At 44.7% G+C, this 11,123-nt stretch overlaps 1 protein-coding gene across 3 annotated transcripts in view; it reads right to left on the reverse strand.

Moving 5' to 3' along the window:
• Positions 1–10,316, reverse strand: part of Fer (FER tyrosine kinase) — a 320,970-nt gene extending 310,654 nt beyond the window's left edge. For all 3 annotated transcript variants that reach the window (XM_038339140.2, XM_038339139.2, XM_038339141.1), the window contains exon 1: positions 10,252–10,316. The gene's annotated coding sequence lies outside the window, so the exon portion shown is untranslated. The remainder of the gene's footprint in view (positions 1–10,251) is intronic.
• Positions 10,317–11,123: the final 807 nt, after the last annotated feature.

Raw genomic sequence — 11,123 nt, forward strand, 5'->3', positions numbered from 1 at the left:
GACCCCTGCAGATGCTCAGGTCCTTTATATAAAACAGCACAGAGCAGGGGAGTGGGCTCCACCCAAAACCACGCTAACATGCCAGCATACTGCCAGGACACATCAAGAGAGATAAAATGGGAGGCAGACAGCAGACTACAAACAAGTTTGAGAGTCAGCTAGGCTGGAGAACCCAACATAGCTTGGCAGAACAAGAGAGACCTTGCCTTAAACCAAACAATGCAAAAACTAACTCCTCAAAGTTGTCCTCTGACCTCCATATGCACCCCACCACATGTACACATGACAATAGTTTTAAGTAAAAATAAAACAGATGTGGCACAGTATTGCATAAAACTTCCCACATCATCCTAAATACATTAAGCCCTCTCTAGGTTACTAATACATGTTATAGTATAAATGTTATGTATCAGTCAGTATACAATATACAGTATTGTGGAGGAATAAGGACAAGAAAAGAACAAATCTGTGCATTACAATACAAACACGTTTTTAATATGACATTTTTGAGCAATAACTGACTGAATCCACGCAAACATCAGTACGAATACAAGGACCGTATTATGTGCTCTACAACCTTGTAACTTTCTTCTCTTCTGCCTCATAGAAACCTTCTGTTTCTAACCCTGGGTTCCTAGTCTATAATCCTCTCTTCTCCTCGTCCCCACCTCACGTGTGTGTGTGTGTGTGTGTGTGTGTGTGTGTGTGTGTGTGTGTGTGACAAATGTGGAAGCCAGAGGATAACTGGATAACTCTGCGGAGTTGGTTCTCTCCTTCCACCTCCATGTGAATCCTAGTGGTTGAACTTTGGTCATCAGGCAAGCACAGCAAACGCTTTTCACCCACTGAGCCATCTCTCTGGTCCATTTTATTTTTTTTTTTATTTTATTTATTTATTTACTGCCATTCCCCTTAACTTTAGTAAGACCCAATGGCATTTCACACGTCACCAAAAACATCTGCCTTCCTTCCAGTCAGGAAACTGACATCAGTTTTCCAAGGCTTTCACTCTCCCAGTGATCTCCACATTTCCAAAGATACCTTCACTGCCTCCACACATTTTATTTCTTCTAGATTTGGCATGGTTCTCAATGTAACGTGACTGCAAATCTAACCTCCGTAGAATTTAAAATGTCATTAAATCCCTCTTCTTCCATTAAACTGTAACCGAGGGAAGGAATTTCTATCTTGTTAATGTCCTGCACACCACAGCTGAGACACAGCAGCCGCCAAGCAAGTGTAACTGAATGAGCGCCATCATAAAGTGAATTACAGTTCTCTCTGATGAGTACACAGTGGCAGAAAGTAAAGCTTCTGAAGGAGTTCTTGTAGGTGGCAAAATGTATAACTTAAAATATTTAAATAGGAATTTTAGTCATCACTTCTTTTATATTCTTTCAGAAAAGCACACAAGTTATACCATAGCAATACAGTATATATTATTAGGTCAGAAGACCTAACTTGCAGAAGCAGAGGCTCTTCCAGCACATGGACTCCTGGAACTGAACTCAGGACCTCAGGCCTGCTGGCAAGCACCTTCACCAGATGGGTCATTTCACTGGCTCTAATTTTTCAGGTTTCTCTCCTTTTTCTTTTAGATTTTTTTATTTATTTTTTAAAATTTTTAGGTAAGGTCTCACTATGTAGAGACATGGTTGACCTGGAACACACTCTGTACACCAGACTGACCTCAAACTCACAGTGATCTGCCTGCCTCTGAGATCGGCCTGCCTCTGACTCCTGGGTGCTGAAACTAACAATGAGTGCCATCAAGCCCCGTGTAACGTGTTTATGTGTATGCACATGAGCCTATGTGTATGCCACATGTACACGTCCCCAAGGGGGCCAGAAGGGCACTGGATGCCTGGAAGACGGAGTCACAGCAGTCAGGAGTCACCTGATATTGCTGCTGGGAACTGAACTCGAGTTCTCAGGAAAATCAAGTGTTCCTAACCTCCAATATTCCCATTTTTAAGGTTTCTATGAAATCAAATACAGCAAATGTGTACCAATGTATACACTGTATAAGTAATTAGTTCCTTTCCAAATATATCCCCAAATCAGAGCAATCCACTCAATTTTTAATATTTAAATTTTTGACTCTCTTGCCAGTGCTGTAACTGGGTTATTTAAAATTTCACATTTTCATCTTTTGCTGTGGTATGGTCATGCTCAACACACTACATGGAACCGAGAAAACTATTCAGCTGGATCCAGGCTCAATACCGAGCAGTCAAATGTTTCCTCAAGACAGCCAGTCAAAGCACCAATGTGGTTTCTCTTAATCTCTAGCTAAGTCTTCTCTATAATTTTTCAATGGAAAAGCATTTTCATTAATATTGAAGTGGATTCATTTCAAAATGAGTAACAACATCATTGATGACGTGGTCAAACAGGACTTTATTATACTACATGTTCTTTGTTTCATATGCATTATCATCGTTAGCAGAACCCAGCCAGGATTCCCACAGCACAACTGGACATGGATGAGAACTTTGTGGCACCCCTTTATCTTCCAACTGACTGACCTCTATGATGCCACAGGTTCTCATCTCTCACACACTCAGACCAAATGGAATTCCCATTTCTCAAATGTGTTTTTCTTCACAGATGGGGATTAGGTGGAGTCAGAGCAGCACTTGGGGGAAGAATGTAGGAGAAGCAAAAGGTACAATGATATCCACAAAAGGACAATGTTGAAAGTAGAGACGGTAAAGAGAAAGAGCAATTTAGAATATCTTTATTCCAGCCCTCTCTCCTGGAATGCAAATCCACTGACTATACATGCAACCACCCGGCCCTATGATATGACCTGTCAAAAAGGACAGGACGAGGAAACACTGCTGTGACATGCCTCTGGCTACTATTTTTGCTGCAATTAACTCTAGGTAGGGCTCTGATATAGGACTTGGTTAGTATATGAATCTGAACTCTAACGGGCTTGTGCTGGGGAGATGGGTTAGTGGGTAAGAACAGCTGTTCTGCAAGCATGAGAACCTGAGTTTGAATCCCCATCCCCTGTGTAAAACAGCTATGCAGGCCGGCCCACATCTGTAGCTACAGCACTGTGGGGCAGAGAGGAACAGAACCGCAAAGCTCACTGCCCGACCAGCCTACACTAGACAGCTTCAGTTCAGTGTCAGACCCTGTCTCAAGGCAATAGGCAGAGGGTGATACAGAAGGACAGCCATGTCCTGCTGTGGTGTCCACATGTGCCTCACAGGTGTACACATAGGCACACCCACATGCATGTACCTCAGCGACACACCCAGAGACAGACACACGACTACAGCAAACAGCGTTCTCACTTCCCGCAATGACACAGAAGACAAATAGCTCTTTTGGTTACTATCTCACTCAATATGTGCTGACACCTATTAGCCATGTGACACAACAGACCAAAATCCCTGCCTCCATGGAGATTATACTTTAAAAAGGAAAATCAAAAATACTTTTTAAAAAAAATTTAAAAACTAGTTGTGGCAATCACTACAGAGAAGAAACTCAGCCTGGGAGAGGTAGACTAATGTATCATAACAGAGACCCGAAGAAGATAAAGACAGGAGTTATACCTACAGACAGGAGTTATACCAAGACCTGGAGAAAAAGAACTGCAGGCCAAGGGGAAGAGAATACAGAGTCTCTGTTTAAGGCGCAGCAAGGAGGCCTGTGTGTAGAGAATGGTGGAGAGAATAAAAATCTTAGCAAAGATCCTGCAGCGAAGAGACAAGGACCATAAACTATGGCTCATCTGCAAAGTCTGTGTTTCCCCCTGAAGACTGCAGGAAGGGCCAGCTTCTCGAATGGATGAAAGGCTACTCTGGAGAGCAACACACCAACAGAGAGGCTCACTAGGAGTCAAGCGAAAGAAAAATGATGCTGAACTAGGATGAAGGAAGTGGAGGTGTAAGAATTAGATTTCAGAATGTTTTTGAAGCAAGAAAGAGTATGTTGAATGATTGTGTGGGAGACATTAAAGAAAACAAACTAAGGATTACTTCAAAGATTGGGGTCTAAGCAAAATACCGATGGTGCTGCCACTTTCAGACGGGGAGTATGGTTTCATAATATGACTTCTGTCATCCGAGTTCACAAATCACCCTGGCACTTTCCTTTGTGCACAGTGTGATGCTTCCAAAAGAGCCCCAGCAGCCAAGTGCGGGAAATCCTCCCAAGCTGCACAGGAAGAGCACAGACAGACCTCAGACATACTCAGCCTCACGGAGAGAACGGATCCGATCCCTACAGAGAACGGATCCGATCCCTACGACATCAGCAAGCCCGCGAGCAGAGTGTCACAGAAATCAAGCACCAGTCTGTAACTCTGTGACAAGCATGAAGCTTTGGAAGCCAGAAATGCTCTCTTGCCCTGCAACCTCCCAGACACTAGCATATAGGAATCTTTGCCTATGTATAAACTGCATAATGCAGAGTTCCCTAGCTCTCATTCTAAGAGGAAAAAAAATACTTGATAATGTCAATGACTATGACTCTACTGAATCATCAAAAGTTTGAAGGGACAGCTTAAGTTTTTTAATTAAATTTATTTCCTTTTACAGAAGTAGATCCCTAATTTTCAAATGTTTCAAGAAATGACTTTAGCAAATGCCAAAAGTCTACAGGACTTAAAACTTTTGTTCAATATTCATTTCTAACCATCCTTCTCTGTAAAATGACTGATTAAAAGCAATCTGAAAAGACATAAAGCACACCTTTAATCCCAGGACTGGGGAGGCTAAGGCAGGCCAATCTCTCGGAGTTTGAGGCCAGCATGGTCTATGTGGTGAGAAACCCATCTCAGAAACTTAAAACTAAATTTTAAAAGAAGTAAGTGTACTCCCATTTGGGCAATGTAATTTTACAGACACTCCTTTGACTGGGCCAATGTAAGGAGCATTTTAAGGGCCTAGAATATAAAGACTCCTAAAACAGTTACACTGCAGAGACAATTTTCACCATAAAACTAATTTTCATTTTTCTATGATAATTGATGTCATTTATAACAAATACTGTAGTGTTTTCAGTCATGTGCTTTTTGCTGCTGGATAACATTTGCTGCAACTTTTAAATGCTGGATTCTTCACTATCAATTACACAAAATCAGCATAATAGCATTTTCTATTATATTACAAGAACAACCAGAAAACACAGGACAGACTTTCATTTAAGGAAAGAGGAATTCCCTTGATCTCAACAATAAAATGGCAAGGTTTGTCTCAAGCATTTGTCAAGCAAATGTCACAGACATTTCTGATGACTTTTTTCAATACTTAATGTAAATCCAAGTTTGTTCCTCTAGTGGATATTACTGCCAACACCTTCATTCTGATAAACCTGAGTGGGAAAGGAAGACTAAATCGCAGCTGGCATCTAGAAACCGCACTAGACTGTCACACATGCAAACATCTTGTACTTGGATGGGGAAAAAACATGGAGAATCACTAACTTAAATCAAATCGTGTGCAGCAGGATGGGACAGCCACTGCTACAAAGTTCAACTAAGGCCTAGTGGAGGGCTTACTCAGTGCACCCAACATCCACAAGCTGTCTGCACATTTAAACTGTTTTCTTTTAAAAACTAGAATCCCGTAATTAAACAGTTTAAACTTTAAACAGACTGAGTGAATGAGATCCAAAGTGGGAGTGCTAATAAGAAATTTAAGAAAATCAAATTTAGCCGGGCAGTGGTGGCGTATGCCTTTAATCCAAGCACTCAGTAGCAGAGGCAGGCAGATCTCTGTGAGTTTAAGGCCAGCCTGGTCTACAAGAGCTAGTTCCATGACAGGCACCAAAGCTACAGAGAAACCCTTTCTCGAAAAGCCTAAATAAATAAATAAAATTTACCTTCTCTCTATGGATTTTAATTCAATACTTTCAACTGAAAGGAATTTACAGCACACTCAACCAACAACAAATGGCATCCTAAAGCTAAAGAAAATATTTTAAGAATTGAAACTATTGATCTGATGAGGGGGGAGGGGGAACAGTCCTTAGGGAAGAGAGAGGAAGGGAAATACAAGAGGAAGGAGGGAGGTAAAATAATATGGATGACTGAAAAAGTCACAAAGAATTAAACTATTAACTACTAAAAAAAACTATAATGCACATAATACTGTGTGTGTGTGTGTGTGTGTGTGTGTGTGTGTGTGTGTAGTTTTAATGAACTTTTTTTCATCTGGAATTACAGATGAAAAAACAGCCAAAGACCACCTAACAAAAGCCAAAATTCCCAATACCAGAAATAAGAAGCCCTCTTTTAACTGTTAGCTAGGACTGTCAGAGCTCTTGGTTACACCCCAGAGGTGGAAGAGGCTACCCCTATGCATTGCAGAATCAGGACCCAGAGGCCCTGATCTGAGACACGGATCTGAGCGCCCCCTCCCTGAGGACCAGCTTGGCTGGTACCAGAAGGAGCTTGCCCTCGTTCTCTGTGTTCTCCTCCCTCCTCACATCTCTCTCTCTTTTCTTTCTCCCTCCCTCCCTCCCTCTCCGTTTCCCTCTCCCTCTCTCCCTCTTTCTCTTCCTCTTTCTCTCCCCCTCCCCCCATCACCTTCTGAAGCTGTAAGCAAGACCCCAGTTAAATGCTTTCTTTTATAAGAGCTGCCTTGGGCATCTTTCAGTGAAAGAGTTCGAACTAAGAGAACCATCCTGCTAACACCAGAACAGATGAAAAGTGATGTAAAGAGCTGAACACAGAAGCTGAGCACTTCCTAACTTCAGGCATTTTTACTTACATTGTCTCCTTTTCTCTGCATAACTACTGTATGAGGTAATTCTATCTTACTCATTTAATAGAAGAGGAAACTATGATTTGATGATATTAAGTAATTTGTCCAAGATCCCACAAAAGAGAAACTGGAACTGAAACCCAAGTTATATGGCTTCAAAATAAACCGTTCTTCTTTTCACTGCACTTTCCCAACCTGGCAGGGAACTCTGTCATTAAAATTTCCAGACTTTTAATTAATACTTACTGAGGAAAGAGATAATATCAAGCTTATAATGGATGGTAATAATATAGACTGAATATTAGTCATAGTTTTATAACTACAGATGAAGATTTGAGGAATAATTACAAGTTATGCATGATGTTACATTCTTTAAAGCTGAATATGTAATGCCCCTAGAATGGGAATATTTTTCTTAAAATTTATTTTCTTAGAAAGGTACTAAGTAAACTTCAGTTTACCTATATAATTTTGAATTTCCAAAGCTTCTGACGACCCCATAATGTGGTAGTCATGCATCAGTAACTACAAGCATTATTACCGGGCTTGTTCCAACAGAATAAGAAAAAAGCAGCTACTTTATTCTCTAATACATCCTCTATTCTGTTTTTCCCCAGATCCGGAAGCGGCTAAGTTAGCATAGCCAAGCCTCAAACTCAGGAACTCTCTATCGCAGATGCAGATGTAGATACACTGGAAGGTATACACCAGACTGTCATAACTGACAGTATCGTGTGGTACACGGCAAGTTTCAGTTATTTCCAGAACATTAACTATGATAGAATTACTTTTCTTCTCTGTATTTTCTCAACTGACTTTGCAGAACTCATCTTGAGTAACTAGATGAAAATGGGAATAAAGAGAGTAATAAGGAGGGGAGGCAGGGAAAGCGGCACCCTGATGCAAACCTAGCATGCGAGTCACCATTGCCAAGTTAGCTGAATTCACTCCTCAAGTCCAGAACTGTGCCCTTGTTCTCTCTGATGTATACACCACAATAAAAATGCCCCAAAACAATCAAAATCTTATCCATCTGTAAATTCTGATAAATACATCTTAACTATTTTAGAAATTGTGTACAAAGATAGGTATAAAATCTTTCTGAAATTTAAAAGGTCACAAATATTTAAGAAAAATTTCCCTAAGACTGAAAAGATACAATTACTATATGTATATAAATTAATGCCATTTCCACTTTGTCAGAAACTGAAGTTCTGTATTAAGATCTTCCGTTATTAACACTATGACACTACGCTGAAGAGAGTTTAAGTCCTGCTGAAATACTAGTAAACCTAGTAAACAAGGTTACTCGGTCTCCATGTAGTTATTTTATTAAGCTGCATTTGCAAATTCTTTTCCATCACAAAATACATTCTTCCAAAACCACATGCATAAGATTGATCCAATTTATTCAGTTACATGATCAAAACACTGAATAAGCAATCATTCTTTGGTTCTCACTCCGAAAGATGTACACCATGGTGCAAAACTGCCACCTACTAACATAAAACCAAGCTTGGAACAGAACGCTGGTGTCTATGACAAGTTTGCAGGCTATCTTTCCTGTGTCTACCACAATGGCATTACTAATCTCGGCATAGGCACAAAGATCTGTCTTTCCACACCTCACAAACACACTGAGTAGTGCTTCGTGGAACTAAACTACCACTGCCTTTTTCCTGTTACTACTTAGTTTTACTATTTCCACTTATAAACAAGGACCTTACAATGTTTTGATCTTCTGTACAGTTATGTTAGCTTTTCCAACCTGATCGTTTCAGTTCCTCTGCTGTTAATATTTACTATGGAACAGCCATTAAAAGGTACTGCGGCCACTTTAAACAAGCACACCTCACTTTTTCTAACTTTTGACAGGAGAGGGAAAGACCGTGAATCTGAAGAGCTCACAGGCAAGTTAGAGCGGCACGGCAACTAAGAATGAAATTCGAGTATCTCGTCCAGAAATGCCTGCACTACTTCTCCCACGCAAATGACATCTACCTTTGAAGCAGAGCAGACGCTGCGTTAACAGGACACTACATAATCTCAGCGAGTGTATATTAATACTGTCAATGCAGAAAAGAAACAGATCTTCGCCAAAGGTCTTTTATGGAAGAAAACCGAAAGTGTTTCCAAGAATGCCTATGTACTCTCTGAAAACATCCCTGGGACCTTTGAAAACCCTTAACTCGAGGGCTATCAGAAAATCTTTTCTTGGCTGTAAAATAGACACTCAACCTTTTCTATTCTGTGGCTCTTTCACTACCATCATAAATCCTGAGGAGGAGTGTATACATACAGTCCCTGCACCCAACAATGCATTTGGCAATACTACCTTTCCTTTTAATCCTGTTCCCATCTTACATACGGAGCGCAAAATTTTTAGACATCAACCACTAAAACAGTATCGGCCTTATCTTCAATTTTGTTAAATCCTCCTTGAAAATGCAGCGACTTCAGGTGAGTTTTTCTTAAAACGCCTGAAAACTCCTGTCCAAGCTGGAGCAGCATATGCTCGAGGGATGGTGACCCTACTGTGAATATGTAAGTTTCTTCAGAAGACGAAATAGTTTCCTAGTACTGACATCACAAGGTGGATGAGAATCAAAGGCTGCCCTAACCTTAGCAAATTTAGGTTGCAATGGCATCCCCACCGATATCACAAATGTAGAGTACCAAATCGACCACCTCATGGAAACTTTAGAGCTGAACTCCAACTCTTCTGAAAAGCGTCCTCGCTCTTACCAAAACTAACCTCATGTTTCAGAGAGCTGTTCCTAAGAGGAGTCCAAGGAGGGCACAAGGGTGCCTCCAGACACCTCAGACCCCTAAACAGCCCCTGGGGAAAAAAAAAAAAAAAAAATCACCCCTGACTGTGGGCTTCACACTAGGAGTCTAGATCTGGTTCAGACAGCCCTGAACAAGAGGGGCAATGGAACATTAAGCTGGAGGAGAGGCGAGACAGGGTTAGTGAGTCCCGATGTGAAAGGGCTGCGGGGACACGAGGGGCTGGGTGCCCCAGGACAGGGAGGCCAGGGGAGGAGCCCACAAGAGCTCTGGGCACCGTGAGCGACCGGCGATGAGCGCCCGTAGGGAGCGGGTGCGGACTCGCAGCGCCGCAGCCCCCAACCCCGCCCCATGCCCCGCAGACCCGCGACCCGCGACGGGGCGGGGCCAGGCGCCCGCCACGGCCGGCACCGCCCCCTCAGCCTCCGGGTGCGGGCGGGTGGGAGGGGCGGGCCTGGCGGGCCGGGTGAGCAGCCGGACCAAAGCCCAACCCGGAATGTTCCGTCTCGGAGAGGATGGGGCGAGTGACCCCGCAACCCCGGGCGGGGACGGAGCCGGCTGAGGGCGGAGGAAGAGCCTCCGAGCAGCCCTCGCCCGCTGGGCCAAAGCCCCGCGCCCCGCTGCGGGCGGGGACGGTTGCCCCCGGTGCTGAGCTCGCCTTCCGGCCTCCTTCCCACCTCCCGGGGCGTTGCCCGGGGCAACAGTGCCTACCGACGGCGGCGTGAAACGCACCTACCTAGAACCTGACAAGCAGGAGCCCCTCAGACCCGGGAGCCAGTCGCCACCCGGCGTCACGGGGGCTGCCCCAGCCAATAGGCGCCGCCGTCGCAAACCTCTACAGCCAATCCCGCTACACTCCGGTCTCCGGGCACCCTGAGTCCTTAGCCAATGAGCAAGGGCGAGGGGCGGGCGCTGCCGCCGGTCCCAACCCCCTCCCCTACTACCTCCCAGGAGGCGGGCGCGGCCCATTGGCCCGGACCCGCGAGGGGCGGGGCTTAGCGGGTGGGAAGCGGGCTTGGGTTGCGGGCGCGGAGGCGTGGGCTGCGGCCGCCGCCCTGTGGGCCGCTTCTCCGCGGTGCAGGTCCTCTCGGCTCTCCCTCTTTGAGGAGCCCGGTTCTCCGAGCCCAGCTATCTGGATGGGCGCAGAGGCGGAGGGACCCTAACAGGAAACTCGGGGAGGCTCGCAGGGCCGAAAGCCGGGAAATGGCCAGGCCGGGTGATAAGCTGGGGCCGCCGGGAAGGGTCAGCCCCGCGCTCCGGCCGGAAAGGAGGCGTGCCTAGACGTGGAGCGCCCGCGGGGTACGGACGGGTGCGGCGTCTCTCCCCACCCCGAGCGGGCTCGGCACAGGACTGTCCCTGTACCTTCCCGCGCTTTGCTTGCTTGTGCTGTAATGTGGATTCCCTTAAGGCGGCTTTGCATATCTGCAGTGCGCTCAACACTTGTCTCTTCTCACTCCTGTGCTCCCGGTGCCTGCGACGCTGACGATCTGAGAGTCTTCTGGGCACATGGATGCTGTTGCAAGGTGTACCGCGGGTCCTGGGAGCGGTCCCCTCCAAAGTACTTACCTCTAGGAAAGTCTGGAAAGCGAGAACTCAGACTGGTGGGCT

Source organism: Arvicola amphibius, chromosome 8 (genome assembly GCF_903992535.2).
Source record: "Arvicola amphibius chromosome 8, mArvAmp1.2, whole genome shotgun sequence".
Taxonomy (NCBI): Eukaryota; Metazoa; Chordata; class Mammalia; order Rodentia; family Cricetidae; genus Arvicola; species Arvicola amphibius.